This window comes from Cervus elaphus, chromosome 19 (assembly GCF_910594005.1).
Source record: "Cervus elaphus chromosome 19, mCerEla1.1, whole genome shotgun sequence".
In the NCBI taxonomy this organism is placed as follows: domain Eukaryota; kingdom Metazoa; phylum Chordata; class Mammalia; order Artiodactyla; family Cervidae; genus Cervus; species Cervus elaphus.
Window position 1 is genome coordinate 36885793 of NC_057833.1, and position 18233 is coordinate 36904025.

Consider the following 18233-nt stretch of genomic DNA (forward strand, 5'->3'; position numbering starts at 1 on the left):
GCTACGGTGAGAATTAGATAAATTAAATACACATAAACTGCTTAGATAAGTGTGCAGAAATTAATGATACCTCTTATTTTCACATGCTTCATCTCATTTAACTTCACACCGACCCTATCAGGTAGAAATTATTATCTTAACTTTGCAGTAAGGAGCCTACTATACAGATATACATTGAGGTCCATCTGACGCCAAAATCACATTCTTAACCACTGTACTACACAGCCTGTGAGACAGACGCTATATATGGACATTTTTCAGGCTTTTAAAATTTGGTAAATCCATGAACAAGACAGTGAACAACTTGATCTCCAGAAAGAAAGTGAGAACCTCAATCTGTGTATGGATAAGAGCCATCCTTAGCCCTGATGACACTAGAGTTGGGAAAGCAGGGCTCCAGCCCCCACTGCTGCGTGACATACTCCCCACACCCTCCCCTTGTCTTGTTTCTCTCATCTGTAGGATGAGGGGTTGCACTGGCCATCTTCAAGAGCCCTTCGGTTCTCTTGCAGCCTCCCAGCAAAGCCAGGGTACTATCCGCTGAATGCCAGCACCATCTGGTGGCCGTGGGCCATAACCCAAGCCCGTTCCTCCCACTGCCACCTGGTGGCCACTAATGCCACAGTAAGTTTGCATGGCATGTTGAATTAAAAAAAAAAATCAAAACATTCACACCTTATCTTTATAACAACCTGATAATATATGTAAGGTTGATATTTGTACTCCCTTCTACCAACAGAAAACTGGTGTGCAAAGATAGGTGACTGGCATGGAGTCACACAGCAAGCTGGGTGGGTGTCAGAGCCTGGTCTAAAAGTTTCTGGGATATTAAGCTACCTCTGAAACAGATCTAGTAGACATTATTGAGAACCTACCAAATGTAAGATGCTCACATTCATTTAGTCTGAGAATATCAGTGAGACTCAGTGAGGCTAAATAATTCATTCAGCATGGGCATACAGAGGCAGGATCTGAACTCAGATTCTACAACCCTACCCAACCATTTTGCTCCTCTTCCTCCTTCATGCCTGGGACTGGCACACAGAACAACCGAGTCTTCTACTCTCCAGAATCCTATAATTCCTCTTCAGGACTGAGTCCCTACGTTTTGGCTTGGCTGATAGTCACCCAGAATAAAGACTATATTTCCCAGGCTCCCTTGCAGCTAGATGTGGGTGGGACTGGTATAGGCAAGTCTAAGAAAGAGTCTTTGAAGGAAATGAGCATAACCTTCTTTGCTGGCAGTTTCTAAAACAGTTCCCAGTGATCCTACTTCCTGGATGTCACATTCTTGAGTAATTCCCTCCCCTTGGGTGTGGGCTGGAGCAGTGTTTCTAAGAAATAGAATGTAGCAAAAAATGATGGGAAGTCACTTCTAAGATCAGCTTACAAAAGACTGGACTTCCATCTTGCTTACGTTCTTGACGTGTCTTCTTGCATGCTTACTCAACTAAAACAAGCTGCCATATTGTGGGTGGAGAAGCCCATGTGACAGGGAACTAAGGCCCTCAGTCCAACAGCCTGAAGGGAAGCGAATCCTGCCAATAACCATGTGAGGGAGCTTGGAAGCTGATCCTTCCCAGTTGAGCCTTGAGATTCAGACTGAGCCAACACCTTGGTGGAATACTTGTGAGAGACCCTGAGCCAAAAGGCCTGGCTAAGCCATGAGCCATGCCTGGATTCCTGAAATTATGAGATGATACATGTTGCTGTATTATGCCTCTAATTTTTGGAGTAGTTACACAACAATAGATAACTTACATACCTTCTCCTTTCCTTTTCTCTCCCTTGCCAGTCAGAAGATGGTTTGATAGTTTGAGAAGACAACTTGGACTGGGATATAGACTTGGGAATTGAGGACCCCCATGAGGAGAAATGAGATAGAACAGAGTCTGGGGCCTGACACAGTGGAACATTTCTATTATTTTGAATTTTCTTTCATTTTCAGCAGAGCCCAACTCTTCCTTTTGTGTGTCAAAGAGGTACGTGTCCTTTTTGTGTAAGCAAGGCTATCCCAAGCAAAATGGTGAAATAGGTGAAATTTGCATTCGATGCCTGTTTGTTCCTGTATCTTCTCTACTCTTTTCTCGCTCTTTCCCCTTGTCTGATGCCCAGTTCATGTCTTCAGTGCCTTCCTATGACTGTTTTAATAGAATAGATCTCAACCTCAGACTTCCGTCTTCACTCTCTTTTTGCTATTGAATTCCAGCAGGGCTCCTGTGATGCCACTTCTTCCATCAGGAGACTGCCAAGTGTGTGCTTATTTGCTTGCAGGAGTATAGGAGGAGTAGTAGGGGTGGGGCTGGAAGACAAAATACTTTAAGTGGTTTTCAAATGATGGTACTTCTGAAACTGTGGATTTATCAGAAAGAGATTTTTTTTTTTTTCACTTTCTTTCTTTTTTATTTATTTATTTATTTTTATTAGTTGGAGGCTAATTACTTCACAACATTTCAGTGGGTTTTGTCATACATTGACATGAATCAGCCATGGAGTTACATGTATTCCCCATCCCGATGCTCCCTCCCAACTCCCTCTCCACCCGATTCCTCTGGGTCTTCCCAGTGCACCAGGCCCGAGCACTTGTCTCATGCATCCCACCTGGGCTGGTAATCTGTTTCACTATAGATAATATACATGCTGTTCTTTCGAAACATCCCACCCTCACCTTCTCCCACAGAGTTCAAAAGTCTGTTCTGTACTTCTGTGTCTCTTTTTCTGTTTTGCATATAGGGTTATCATTACCATCAGAAAGAGATATTTTAAAATAGTGTGATCTTCCAGGTTTTTCTCAACTAAGTGCTCGTGGGCTGCTCTATACTCTAAGGCTGAAGAGAAAGAGGATGTGGGAAGGCCCTAGAATGAATGGGTGAATGAAAAGGGAAAGGCAACTGTTGTCAAGAATACAAAATGGTAGAGAACACATATCTTACTTCCTTTATGACTTTGGGGAGCAATTTATGGTTCCTGAGTTCCCTACCCACCTCCCACTCTCATTCTTTTTTTCATTGCCATTCTAGTAATACTTGGATATAAAATTTTATTCTCACTAAAGGTCAGAAGAATTTGGCTTTTTGAGCTCTCATAATTTATTTTTTATTATGGGTCTTAATAAATATTACGTTTTAATTGTTTCTTCCTGCCTAGGGAAGATCAGGGAGTATTTCTCATATCTTTGTTTCTGGCGCCGAGCATGGTGCCTAGCACACAGTAGGCTCAAGCACTCAGTATATGCTTGTGTGTGCCTAAGGGGGGTTATTTATTTCTTAGGAAGCATCCTCAGGTCAGTGTATGCGATACCCCCTCCACACACAAATACAAACTGTTATTGCAGACTTCATTTACTTATTTAATAAGCAATTATGGAGCTCTTACCATATGCCAAGTAGTGTTCTAGATACTTAGGTTGAAAACATAAATGACATGGAACCTCTCCTTTTATTGTGCTTATGTTATGTACTAGTGGGGGAGACAGAAACTTAACAGATAAGTAAGTAAAATAAATGGCATTTTGGAGGATGATAAGTACTATGGAAGAAAATAAAGTCTGAAAGGGTGGTGAGGGAGTCCTGGGGGACAGAAGGTGGTCTGTGTGAGAGTCAAATGTGCCCCCCCCCCCAGATATTCTGAGTGCTCCCCTATACTTCCTGGCTTCCACTGCAGCAAAGCAGAGCCAGGTGGCTGGTGTTGGCCAGTGGACTATGAGCAGAAGGGGTACATATTTTCAGGCCAAGGCAGTTCAGAGTTGGTAAGCCTCTTCTATCCCCCTTCCTCAGAGAACTTAGAGGCATGTGTTCAACTGAGAGTGTCACCAGATGGGAAGAACCTGAGCCTCTGAGTCCTGGGTGGAGGAGAGTATGCCACCCCCATCTGCTCTGCTTTTGTTGCCCTAACATAGCGGCATTTGAACAAAGTCCCAAGGAAGATGAGGGAGTGAGCCATGTAGTTAACTTGAGAGGAAGAGGGTTCCAGGCAGAGGGAACCTGAGAATGACATCTGGACCAGCTTGAGTACCTTACAGACAACCAATTTCACTTCTCTCCAGCTGCCTCGGGTGGTTTGGCCTGTACACCAGGTTCCTTTTTTAAAAAGGAAAAGAGAACAATTTATTTTGCGATTGCGAGCGAAGAGATGTGGTACGGCTATCTACCTCTTAGCCTCTTCCTCTCGTTCCCAGGTCTCAGACTTTTTTCCTTTCAGGATAGATGTTGCTTACTCTGGATGTAATGCTGATAGCAATGTCTGGCTCATGCTTTCCATCCTCCCTGCCTGGGGAGAGCTGGATGAATAGGGTTGGGTATCAAGCCATCATCCTCCTGCAGCATCCCTTGGGTGGTGCTCCCCTTCTAGCTCCTGGCCATCAGAGCAACTCATCCTCACTGATTCCCATGCTTCAAGGCTCCTACATCATGTGTGGGGCTTTTTTTTTTTTTTTTTTTTTCATGGATTTAATTTCTTTTAAGACCACTTCACAGAAGTTCCATTTTAATTGCTATATGCTCAGTTGTTTTGCCTTACTTAAAAAGACAAGTTAATAAATCCAAACATTCTTCGGTCTAGATCTTAATGACCTGTACAAGGTTAACTTTGATGAATAGTACATTTTAAGCCAAAACATACTCTCTGAACTCTAAACATAGTATAGCTTTTGGTGCTTTTTTCAAAGGCAAGGAAATCATAACAATATTCTGTATAGAAAAATTCTAAATATAAAATATATAAGCTGATTCCACTTTTACCTTTTTCTTTTTTTAAAAAGTCCTAATGCCTATGTTTACATAATTACACATGAAATTTTAAGAAACCTCTAATACCAATTTTTCTCAAACTTAAATAATGTTCAGTTTCCTTGTAGGGGAAAAAGAGTCTCATGGACCTCTAGAGTTGGCTTAAATTATTTTTTAGGATGTTGCATACACATATATATCTATGTGTATATATGCAAACTTGAAACTAAGGAAAAGATTAATTTTTATGGATTTTATGCATCTATAAAACCAAAATAAATTTATAAATTAAATACAAACAAAACTACAAAATGGGGAAATTAAAATTTACAATGTTGATTTAATATAAGGAATGGTATTTTGCTGAAACCAAATTGCCCCTCACAACATAAATATTTTACTGACTGCAATAGCACAGACCTATTTAACCACATAACTCGTGATGACTCAATTCTCCCACTAACCTTTGTTTGTATGGTACACCACAATATAATTTGGCTATAACTCGTTGTGACCACATCATTTATTTTTTAAATCCCTCTGTGTTTTTTTCCTCATACGCCTGCAACAATTCACTTAGTGCTATTTGCCAATCACAAATCCAAACAGAGGCAGTGAAATTGCATTCCCAGAATAACTATAAAGGGTTGATAAATATATAAAGATATTCCACCCCACCAGTAATCCAATACAAATTAAAATTAGAGCCATTCAAACTGGCAGAGCTTTTGAAAAGGATAAAATAAATGCTGGTAGGTACATGTGATGGGCACCCTTGAACACTTCTGTTGAGAATGAAAACTGGCCTGACCTTTCTGGAAAGAAATTTGGCAGTGGGTATTCACAGACTTAAAGAGCTTTCAGAGCATTTCAATTAGTAATTTCACTTACAGGCTTTATCCTATGGAAATAATTTTGAAATGTGGGCAAAGGTTTCCTTATAAGGATATTCAACACGATGTTCTTGTTAAAAGTGAAAAATAAGAAAGCCCCTCTAAGTGTCCAAAAATAATAGCATCAACCATATTATCAATAATTATGTAGCCATTACAAATATTTATGAACAATTTGAATAACAGGATATAGTGTTCAAGATAGAACATTGAGAAATATGGCCATTGGCAGCAACATGCATGGACCTAGAGATTATTATACTAAGGAAAGTAAGTCAGAAAGAGGAAATACAGATACCATATGATATCACTTATATGGGGAATCTAAAATGACACAAATGAACCTATCTATGAAACAGAAATAAACTCACAGACATAGGGAAGAGACTTGTGATTGCCAAGGGGGAGGGAGGGTAGAGGAGGGATGGACTGGGAGTTTGAGGTTAGCAGACTACGGGATGGATAAACAGCAAGGTCTAACCATATAGCACTGGAAGTGGTATTCAATATCTTGTGATAAACCATAATGGAAAAGAATATGAAAAAGAATATATATATACACACATGTAAAACTGAATCACTTTGCTGTACAGAAGAAATTAACACAACATTGTAAATCAACTATACTACAGTAAAATTTAAAAAACAACAAATAAACAAAAAGACATAACATGGATAAAAATAAAAAGCAGGATACAATACTGTATTTTCTACATAGTTCTATTGTACAAAAAATGTAAATTTGCAAAGTAAAAGACCCAATGAAAATAAGCCAAAACCACGAATGCTTTTTTCCCACCTGAAATGTAACTAATTTATGCTTTACTTTTTTGTTGTTCCCGATTTTTTTCAAGTTTTCAATGATCAGTATACAATTGTTTTGTTTTTATAATTACTGTCAACAGCCCTGTAAAGGATAGCATGTCAGCTTGGACCATGCTCAAACAGTCCTTATTATGAGTTGGAATTGCTTCCCTACAATATCTATCCACAGGTCCCAGGTTTACTTTCTAGAGTTACACAGAGTAAGTCCTCAACTGCTGCAGGGATATTTCAAAAGGGTCAGTTAGCAACATTCCCCACCTCCCACCTCCATAACCCAGCTCCCCACCCCCACTTCTGTCAATTTCTTCTCTGCCCAACACTTCAAACTGTTCTCTGTCAGACAGGGTTTCTGATCTCACTAGCCTGCTTACCTTGCTCCAGACTGGCTCCTATTTAATAGGTTTCCTCTAAAAATGTGATATTCCGACCTGAAAGCAGGTCTCCAGGGTTCTAAAGCACAGTTGCAATTATGCCACTCCTCTGCTTAAGAACTTCCAAAGGCTCTTACCAGAAGAGCAGACCCCCCCCCCCCGCCCCAGCTTGGCATTAATGCCCTCCTGCATCTGGTCCCAGCCTTTTATACCTCTAACACACTGTATACCTGTGCTTTCAAACTATGGGTTGCTATGTATTAGTGTCATGAAATCAATTTATTGACGAGAATAATAAAAAAGAGTAGAATAGAATAGAAAATACCAAGTTGCATTGCACATACTAAAGGCAATTAATATCACAGGAAGCGCGTGCACGCGCACACACACACACACACACACACACACACAGTCAATAGGTCATAACTGAAGTCTATTTCTTACTGTGAGTGATGATCAAAAAAATTTGAAAGCTACTGCCCGTGCCAGAGCCACCTCGGGCCAGCAGCTTGTGTCTAATATAGCTTTGTACTGCTTTGATCCCACTGTTCCCTCAGCTAGGAATTCTCTCTGCTGTCTATTGAAATCCAGGGTCCTAATAAGATGGCACATCCTCCCTGAAGTGTTCCCCATTTTCTCTCAGGTGTGATTCTGAAATGATGGTCTCGTTTCTTCAGTTCAGTTCAGTCCCTCAGTCATGTTTCACTCTTTGCGACCCCATGGGATGCAGCACACCAGGCTTCACTGTCCATCACCACCTCCCAGAGCCTACTCAAACTCATGTCCATCGAGTCAGTGATGGCATCCAACCATCTCATCCTCTGTCATCCCTTTCTCTTGCCTTCAATCTTTCCCAGCATCAGGGTCTTTTCAAATGAGGCAGTTCTTCGCATCAGGTGGCCAAAGTATTGGAGTTTCAGCTTCAGCATCAGTCCTTCCAATGAATATTCAGGACTGATTTCCTTTAGGACTGATTGGTTGGCTCTCCTTGCAGTTCAAGGGACTCTCAAGAGTCTTCTCCAACACCACAGTTCAAAAGCATCAGTTCTTCAGTGCTCAGCTTTCTTTATAGTCCAACTTTCACATCCATACATGACTGCTGGAGAAACCATAGTTTTGACTAGATGGACCTTTGTTGGCAAAGTAATGTCTCTGCTTTTTAATATTCTGTCTATGTTGGTCATGGCTTTTCTTCCAAGGAGCAAGCGTCTTTTAATTTCATGGCTGCAGTTACCATCTGCAGTGATTTTGGAACCCCCAAAATAAAGTCTGACACTGTTTCCACTGTTTTCCCATCTATTTCCCATGAAGTGATGGGACTGGATGCCATGATTTTAGTTTTCTGAATGTTGAGTTTTAAGCCAACTTTTTCACTCTCCTCTTTCACTTTCATCAAGAGGCTTTTTAGTTCCTCTTCACTTTCTGCCATAAGGGTTGTGTCGTCTGCATATCTGAGGTTATTGCTATTTCTCCCGGCAATCTTGATTCCAACTTGTGCTTCTTCCAGCCCAGCGTTTCTCATGATGTACTCTACATATAAGTTAAATACGCAGGGTGACAATATATAGCCTTGACGTACTCCTTTCCTATTTGGAACCAGTCTGTTGTTCCATGTCCAGTTCTAACTGTTGCTTCCTGACCTGCATATAGGTTTCTCAAGAGGCAGGTCAGGTGGTCTGGTATTCCCACCTCTTTAAGAATTTTCCACAGTTTGTTGTGATTCACACAGTCAAAGGCATAGTCAGTAAAGCAGAAATAGATGTTTTTCTGGAACTCTCTTGCTTTTTTGGTGATCCAGCGGATGTTGGCAATTTGATCTCTGGTTCCTCTGCTTTTTCTAAAACCAGCTTGAACATCTGGAAGTTCACGGTTCACATATTGCTGAAGCCTGGCTTGGAAAATTTTGAGCATTACTTTACTAGTGTGTGAGATGAGTGCAATTGTGCGGTAGTTTGAGCATTCTTTGGGATTTCCTTTCTTAGGGATTGGAATGAAAACCGACCTTTTCCAGTCCTGTGGCCACTGATGAGTTTTCCAACTTTGCTGGCATATTAAGTGCAGCACGTTCACAGCATCATCTTTGAGGATTTGAAATAGCTCAACTAGAATTCCATCACCTCCACTAGCTTTGTTCGTAGTGATGCTTTCTAAGGCCCACTTGACTTCACATTCCAGGATGTCTGGCTCTAGGTGAGTGATCACACTATCGTGATTATCGGGGTCGTGAAGATCTTTTTTGTAGATCTTTTGTTCTTCTTTGTATTCTTGCCACCTCTTCTTAATATCTTCTGCTTCTGTTAGGTCCATACCATTTCTGTCCTTTATCGAGCCCATCTTTGCATGAAATGTTCCCTTGGTATCTCTAACTTTTTTGAGGAGATCTCCAGTCTTTCCCATTCTGTTGTTTTCCTCTATTTCTTTGCATTGATCGCTGAGGAAGGCTTTCTTATCTCTCCTTGCTATTCTTTGGAACTCAGCATTCAAATGGGAATATCTTTCCTTTTCTCCTTTGCTTTTCGCTTCTCTTCTTTTCACAGCTATTTGTAAGGCCTCCTCAGACAGCCATTTTGCTTTTTTGCGTCTCTTTTCCATGGGGATGGTCTTGATCCCTGTCTCCTGTACAATGTCACGAACCTCCATCCATAGTTCATCAGGCACTCTGTCTATCAGATCTAGTCCCTGAAATCTATTTCTCACTTCCACTGTATAATCATAAGGGATTTGATTTAGGTCATACCTGAATGGTCTAGTGGTTTTCCCTACTTTCTTCAATTTAAGTCTGAATTTGGCAATAAGGAGTTCATGATCTAAGGCACAGTCAGCTCCCGGTCTTGTTTTTGCTGACTGTATAGAGCTTCTCCATCTTTGGCTGCAAAGAATATATATAATCAATCTGATTTTGGTGTTGACCATCTGGTGATGTCCATGTGTAGAGTCTTCTATTGTGTTGTTGGAAGAGGGTGTTTGCTACGACCAGTGCGTTCTCTTGGCAAAACTCTATTAGCCTTTGCCCTGCTTCATTCTGTACTCCAAGGCCAAATTTGCCTGTTACTCCAGGTGTTTCTTGATTTCCTACTTTTGCTTCCTATAATGAGAAGGACATATTTTTTGGGTTTTAGTTCTAAAAGGTCTTGTAGGTCTTCATAAAACCATTCAACTTCAGCTTCTTCAGCGTTACTGGTTGGGGCATAGGCTTGGACTACCGTGATATTGAATGGTTTGCCTTGGAAACGAACAGAGATCATTCTGTCGTTTTTGAGATTGCATCCAAGTACTGCATTTTGAACTCTTTTGTTGACCATGATGGCTACTCCATTTCTCCTAAGGGATTCCTCACCACAGTAGTAGATATAATGGTCATCTGAGTTAAATTCACCCATTCCAGTCCATTTTAGTTCAGGAGACCTGGGTTCGATCCCTGGGTTGGGAAGATCTCTGGAGAAGGAAATGGAAACCCACTCCGGTATTCTTGCCTGGAAAACCCCAAGGAAGGAGGAGCCTGGTAGGCTACAGTCCATGGGGTTGCAAAGAGCCGGACACGACTGAGCGACTTCACTTTCACTTCGCTGATTCCTAGAATGTCAACGTTTACTCTTGCCATCTTCTGTTTGACCACTTCCAATTTGCCTTGATTCATGGACCTAACATTCCAGGTTCCTATGCAATACTGCTGTTTACAATATCAGACCTTGCTTCCATCACCAGTGACATACACAACCGGGTATTGTCTTTACTTTGGCTCCATCCCTTCATTCTTTCTGGAGTTATTTCTCCACTGATCTCCAGTAACATATTGGCCACTACTGTCCTGGGGAGTTTCTCTTTCAGTTATGCTATCATGTCGCCTTTTCATACTGTTCATGGGGTTCTCAAGGCAAGAATACTGAAGTGGTTTGCCATCCAGTGGGCCACATTCTGTCAGACCTCTCCACCATGACCTGTCTCTCTTGGGTGGCCCGACACATCATGGCTTAGTTTCATTGAGTTAGACAAGGCTGTGGTCTGTGTGATCAGATTGGCTAGTTTTCTGTGATTATGGTTTCAGTGTGTCTGCCCTCCGATGCCCTCTTGCAACACCTACTGTCTTACTTGGGTTTCTCTTACCTTAGATGTGGGGTATCTCTTCACGGCTGCTCCAGCAAAGCGCAGCTGCTGCTCCATACCTTGCACGAGGGGTATCTCCTCACGGCCCCCACTCCTGACCTTGAACGTGGAGTAGCTCTTCTCGGCCCTCCTGCGCCCGCAGAATTAATTTCCTTCTAATTACCCCTTAAATTCCTGGACTTAAATGTATCTCTGGCCCTTTAAATGGGGGCGTGGCGCAGCGGGGCGGACCGCCCAGGAGGGACCCGGGAGAGAAGAGGAAAGCGGAAGCGTGGCCAAAGGGTATATACTGCGCGTGCGTGAGGCAGGAGCAGGGGGCGGGGTCACGTGGTACGTCGTGGGGGTCCTAGGCTGGCGCGGCTGAGAGTTCAGGTAAGGAATCTCCCGAGAGTGGCCCAACAGGGTGGGGACGCCGGTCGGGTCTGTACGCCGGGCGGCAAGAGAACGCGGGCCGGGTCCCTGAGCCTTGCCCCTTTCCGACAGCGGCGCAGCCTCAGACAGGCTAACTGGACCAAGGCCCACCGGCCCGGCGGGGTTGACGCTGGGGCGGAGGGGAGTACCCTGTGTTTGGCCTGGAACTGGGTTAGTTTCCAGTTGTCGGTTTCATGGAATGAGAGGCTGAGGTGCAGGGGCACTCGCTTACCCAGACTGTAAGTCTTGGAGGCCGGTAGTCACTACTCCAGAAGGAACAGGTGTGTAAGCCGCCTTTGGGGCCTGGGATACAGGTGTAGGCTCTTCCATCCCTCGAGGCCTGGGATGAGTGTGCTGCTGTAGCGTGGAGCCGAGGCTTAGGCGGGGTGTGTGTCCATCTGTTAGGATTTGTGCGCAGCCCTGTGAGGTTCGGTCCAGTTTCTCTCTGGATGCGAAGTGTGCCGTGGAGTGAGGGCAGCAGGGGACACGTGGGTCTCTAACGTTCGAGGCCGTTCCTGTGTCCTGGTTAGTTCTCCAAGTGTGGTACTCGGGGGAGGTGGTGGTGGTGGGGAAGGGCAGAGTTGCCTAAAATGTTTGGGTGTACTTCAAAGGAGAGAAGGTGGGATGGATTAGTGTCAGTAAGAGAGGATCCATGCCACCGGTTCTCAGTAACTGCTGGGGACCCTTCTCCAAACAGGCATGCCTCCTTCATACCCTGCTAATATTAGATTGCTACTGGAATGGTCAGGAAGGCTGTGTCCACTACCACACTCCCGGCACCCCAAAGAACAAACCAAACGTGGTTTTTAACTTGTGGTGCCAGCTTTACTCCAGATGTCAGCGATTAGGAGATCAGTTATGAATCAGGTGTGTGTTTCAAGTATCTGATGTAAATAGGGATGGAGACTCTACATGTGTTTGTGTAAGATATGGGTTTGCTCGTGGTTAAACTTAAGAATTGAGTAGATATTGAAATCTCTGGTAATAGCTGGTGTATTCCATAGAATGCAGAATAAAGATAAACGAGAAAAAATTCTGGTTGATCTTTTGGATTTATCTCAAAGAGACATAGTTATAGGTGAGAAAATTTTTTCTAGGGGTCAAGGGAATAGTATGTTACTTATCCTTTATACATACATTTTCTTTGTACCTGGACCAGTATCAGCAGATGGGTGTTTTCTGTCTCCAGAATACTGGAACATCTTGGTGACTTTTCAGCTCTTTCCCACTCTTTTATAGATGTTTCAACCATTGTGATATCAAATGTCAGTTATGTATGTTAATGAAAAGTAAGTCCTGTTAAACTTAAGTGTTTTTAGCTTTTGATTTGTTTATAGTTTTCACAAGAGTTTAGATATCATCTTAACCTACAGCTTCAGGTGTCATCTGTACATATTTGTAAGAACAAACTGTTCTATTCTTAAATGGATCTTAATGTTTGAATTATCTTCATTCTGTGTAACAGCCTTTCTGTTACTTCATCCAAACTTAAGCACTGCAGAGAGAAGAGAAAACTCCTACCTCTAATATTTATAAATTTCAGGAAAGGACACTGGTTTATTTGGATAGAAGAGTGTCATGTGCTTGTTGTTCTGGCTAAGCAGATAGGGTATTTGATTGGCAGAACCACCAAAATTACATGGTTGAAACCTCTGTTTCTGAAGTCCATGAGTAAAGTGAAATGAGTGCCCTCAAGTGTGATGCCCAGTTAGCTACAAATAACATCATCCTTGATTAAAACTACCTTCACATGGATCAGAGTATAAATTTTCAAGTCCTGTGCTCTATGTGCTACACCAGCATAATTAAATTAGAAAGAAAAACACTTTCAGACTTTTTTTCTGTCTTACATGTAAGTGTCTGGTTGCAGTTCAAGGTTAAAGTGACTTATTTCCACATCACCTGTGACTGGTGGTGTAATATCTTTACTGCTGGTTTCTGAAATCTTATTTTTCCAGTTTTTCCTAGGCCATTGAAGAAGGTTTCCTGGTGGCTCAGCTGGTAAAGAATTGGCCTGTGATATGGGAGACCTGGGTTTGTTCCCTGGGTTGGGAAGTTTCCCTGGAGAAGGGAAAGGCTACCCACTCCACTCTTCTGGCCTGGGGAATTCCATGGACTACAGTCCATGGGGTTGCAAATCGTCAGACATGACTGAGTGACTTTCACTTGTGAAAAAGTACCTTGAAAATTGAGTACCACCGCAGTACCCTGTGAAGGAGTCATGTAGGAGCCTGACATATGATCTCTTAGGAAGTCAGTCACAGTCAGTTTTTGCTCCATGTTGGAACAGCGTGCTGTGTGTTACTTTGAGCACAGGTGAAATGGATTTTCTGTGTGTGAGGCATGTGAGAAGTGAGACTGATGAAAGGCCAGCAGCTACCCATCCCTTCCCCACACACACTCAGAAGCTTGTAGTTCTTGAGTGGAATCGTATGCAGAGTCCAGCCCCTACGAGAATCATTTCTTTTTATTTCTTCCTGTTTGCCTAAGATAATGGTTGAATTCCTGTAAATTGAATGAATGTACGATGTGCATGCTTAGTTGTTATAGTCGTGTCTAACTCTTTGCAGCCTTATGGACTGTAGCCTGCCAGGCTTCCCTGTCCATGGAATTCTTCAGGCAAAAATATTGGAGTGGGTTGCCATGCCCTCCTCCAAGGGATCTTCCTGACCCAGGGATCCCGACCCAGGCATCTCCTAACCCCACCTGCATTGGTAGGTGAATTCTTACCACTAGTGCCTCCTGGAAAACCCCGAATATGATATATTTTTCACTGTTTTCATCTTGGCCTATAGGTCGAATTAATGTAAAACAGCATAAAATGTTTTAAATTATGGAGTTTGTGTCACGTTATACGTGAGCAAAATGGTCATTTAAAAAAATGTTAGAGATTGGAAAAAAACTTAATTGCAGAGAGGGGAACTTGCAAGGTGGGGGGCTTTTGGGGGCGTAGAATGACTAACCGTATTTTATCTTGAATGACCAGAACTGCTGTTTAAAGCTCTGGAAGCCAGTGATGCAGCATTGCTTGGCTGCTTCTGTGGGGAGGGTGAGTAGATGCATGAATTGGAGTAATTAGGCTACCGTGTAATTTGGCACTGGGAATACAGTGATGGAAAAAGGGCAGATGTGATCTTTGCTTTCTTGGAACCCACATTCCGGTTGAGGGAAGGAAATGGAGGTTCAGACACTGAAAAAAATTATTGTAATGTGATAGGGGTAATAAAAGGAGAACAATGTTACAGGTACCTGCTAACTGGGAACCTAGTCTAGTTGAGCAGGAGAAAAAAAGACTTTTGAGGAGGTGAAGTTTTAGCTGATATCTGAAGGATGAATATGATCATCTGTAGTTGACAGGCCTGATTGCATAAAAGTGGAACTCAATTATAACTTGGCTTGTTATGGCATAGATTCTTATATGCTATGAGTCAAGTAGTATCTTCTGAAGCTTAACAATTACAGGTAATAAAACTGATATATTTAATTCACAACACAAGTGTTATTCCTGTCTTTTAATTCTTGTGTTGATCAGTAGATATATATTGAATGTCTGTGTAGCTATGCAAGTTAATGAACCCAGTGATGTGAAGTAAGCAAAGACACCTGGTTCCATTTCTGTTGTACAATTGGGGAGAAAAGATGTAGTCACATGGTAAATTAACTAATGAATCAATATAAGGAAGGTGCCAAGGTGTTGTTCTAAAGACGTTCGTTCTGGATTCTGAGGATGGTTAGGGAGGGAAGGTTCTCAGAAGAAAGGACAGGAAGAGGGAATTTAGATAAATGGAAGGAAAAGGAAGGGAACGTGAGCTAGTGAGAGCAGACATGGAGGAAAAATGGAAGCTATTCTTGAGAGACTCTGGATACATATAATAAGGTTAGTTTTAAAGGAACTATTATTCTGCCTGGAATGGCTTAAATTTTGGAATTTTATCCTGTAGGCATTGGGGAACTGTTAAAAATAAGCCCATTTACCAGAGTAAGATAATAGAAAACCTCATAGAAGTTCATTCTCTGTTACATTTTTCTTCACAAAACAAATGACAAGAAGACAACTCGAAACAAATAGAAAAGAAACACTTGGATTGGAAAGACCAGAAACAAAGTTGGCATGTAAAATTGCTTCCATGTCATGATTTTGTGATATCTTTCAAAGGCTATAGTATATTAGGAAAAAACCCAACTTGATTTGATTTCAGTGTAATGTGCTAAGTGTCTCATATAACACTTTTGGAAGGAAAAGAATGTCAGCAAATTAAACAGGATCCTGAAACGTGAACAGTTGGGAATGTGTGCTGAAGTTTAAAAAAAAAAAAAAAACTAGTGGAAGAATTCCATTTTAACCTGGCTTAATATAGGTCACATTCTAGAGTTCTTATTCAGTTGGCTAGTGTTATAATGGGGTCATTGCTGTTTATATGGTACACATCTTTTTGTTTTCCCCAGATGTTCCTTGGGCCTCCTTTATTCATTGGTCAGGAATAATTAAGAGGGAGTAACCTTGGGAGCTCTCAGGATGTCAGATGATCTTTGGTTGAAGCTATTAAATTATTAGTTTATCAGTTCTCAGAAATGGACAGCATATGGGGTAATCATGATTCTGTGATGTACATTCTCTGTTAGATTAATCTGATTCACGTAACCTGTTGTGTAGTCTGAAGGTACACTCTGACATGGCATCCCCTTGAAAACTATAAAAACCCTAGATTACGGGATGGTTGGGTGAAAACTAGTTATAGAATGTATCTCAAGAGGAAATTACTAGTAGTTCATTTCTTTGTTCTGCATCGAGTGTGTAATATCAGTCAGTCAGTTCAGTTGCTCAGTCATGTCTGACTCTTTGTGACCCCATGAACCTCAACACGCCAGGCCTCCCTGTCCATCACCAATTCCCAGAGTTTACCCAGACTCATATCCATTGAGTCAGTGATGCCATCCAACCATCTCATCCTCTGTCATCCCCTTCTCCTCCTGCCCTCAATCTTTCCCAGCATCAGGGTCTTTACAAATGAGTCAGCTCTTCACATCAGGTGGCCAAAGTATTGGAGTTTCAGCTTCAACATCAGTCCTGCCAATGAATATTCAGGACTGATCCTCTTTAGGATGGACTGGTTGGATCTCCTTGCAGTCCAAGGGACTCTCAAGAGTCTTCTCCAACACCACAGTTCGAAAGCATCAATTCTTCAGCGCTCAGCTTTCTTCACCGTCCAACTCTCACATCCATACCACTGGAAAAACCATAGCCTTGGTTGGATCTTTGTTGACAAAGTAATGTCTCTACTTTTTAATATGCTGTCTAGGTGTAATATCAAGTACCATGTATTAAGCATTTCATCAGTAGTCTGCATTTGGAAGAGTTTGCTCAGTAAATATTTGGGCAATACCAAGTGACAAGGGAGGGGTAGGTATTTCAGAATGCCAGTGATATGGCCAGAAAGAAATTAATTGAAGTTTGCTAATGTATTCATTTTCTATTTCTGCTGTAACAAATTACCACAAATTTCATGGCTTAAAAAAACCACAGATTTATTATTTTACAGTTCTATAGCACACCAGTCCAGCATTGGTCTTACTAGGCCAAAATCAAACTGTGGCAGGGCCAGGGTCCTTCTAGAAGAGAGTCCATCTCCTTGTCTCTTGCAGTTTCAAGAGACTGCCTAAATTCCTTGGCTCCTGGCACCCTTCCTCCATCTTCAAGGCCTGCAGCATAGCCCTTCTCTGACCCTGCTTTTGTTGTCACATCTCTTTCTCTGACACTGTCTTCTGCCCCTTCCTCACACTTTTAAAGACTTTTGGTTACGTTGGGCCCATCTAGATAGTCCCGGGTAGTCTCCCCAACTCAGGATGCTAACCTCTACCATTCAGTTTATGTTTTGCTGTTTGTGTTTAGTCGCTCAATTGCATCCAACTCTTTTGCGACCCCGTGGACTATAGCCCACTAGGTTCTTCTGTCCATGGAATTCTCCAGGCAAGAATACTGGAGTGGGTAGCCATTTCCTGCTTCAGGGGATCTTCCCCATCCAAGGATTGAACCCAGGTCTCATGCATTACAGGTGAATTCTTTCCTGTCCGAATCACCAGAGAAGTCGATTCAGTTCATGAGGAAACTTTGCTATTATTGTTATTATAAGAAGTATAGCCTTTTGGTAAGGTAGCCTTTGGAAATACTTAGTACTGGCTAGTTATAAAAGTACCAGATCTTGTTTCAGGGTCTTTAAAAGAATTTGGAAATCTTGAGGTTTTAAATTTCTTGAATACTTGTTCTGTGTTCAGACATTATCCTAAATGCTTTATAGTCATTATATCATTTGTTCTTCACAGTAACTCTGCAAAATAGGTAATTGTATTCCTGAGAGTTGGGAGTCTTAATTGTGACTCTTCCCTCCCCCCCCCCCCCAAAAAAAAAAAGAAAAATTGGGGGACTATGTTGGCTTATGTAGCCTTAATGCTGGAAGGCTATGTCCGGAGCTAACATCATACATAAAAGATTGGAGCCTGGGGCTTGCATGATATCAGGACACTCTCTTCTTCTCTGGTTCTGGTTATAGGTTGCTTTCATTCTTGCTCAAGAATTTGTACCGAGAGTGTAAATTTTGTTGGTAGAGACAGTGACAGATGCATAGTAGATCTTGATATGGGTTGAATAAATGACCTCCTTTTCTGCAGAATGGGATGGGGTAGAGGTGGGGAATATTGCTTAGCCTTATTATTCATTGTTTAACGAACAGTTCCATTTTGGTGCATCTTGGTGAAGGACCCTGGCTGTATTGTGCAGTCTTTGTTAATAGGGGCTTTTTTATTGACAGCCTCCACAGGAAGCACATAGTTTGAAAGAGCTTTCTCCAGAACAAGAGGTGATGCTCTGGGCAAACAGCACAAATGGCCACAATATTTCATCTTAC

General features: G+C 42.0%; 1 protein-coding gene across 4 annotated transcripts in view; it reads left to right on the forward strand.

Annotated features, from left to right (window-relative positions):
- Positions 1 to 11194: 11194 nt before the first annotated feature.
- The window catches only part of VPS8 (VPS8 subunit of CORVET complex), a 287556-nt gene continuing 280517 nt past the window's right edge, over positions 11195 to 18233 (forward strand). The window contains exon 1 of one of the 4 annotated variants that reach the window (XM_043874824.1): positions 11195 to 11292. The gene's annotated coding sequence lies outside the window, so the exon portion shown is untranslated. Of the gene's footprint in view, positions 11293 to 11447; positions 11613 to 18233 lie in introns of those variants that run through there. The other 3 variants (XM_043874826.1, XM_043874823.1, XM_043874825.1) reach the window with 3 other exon arrangements.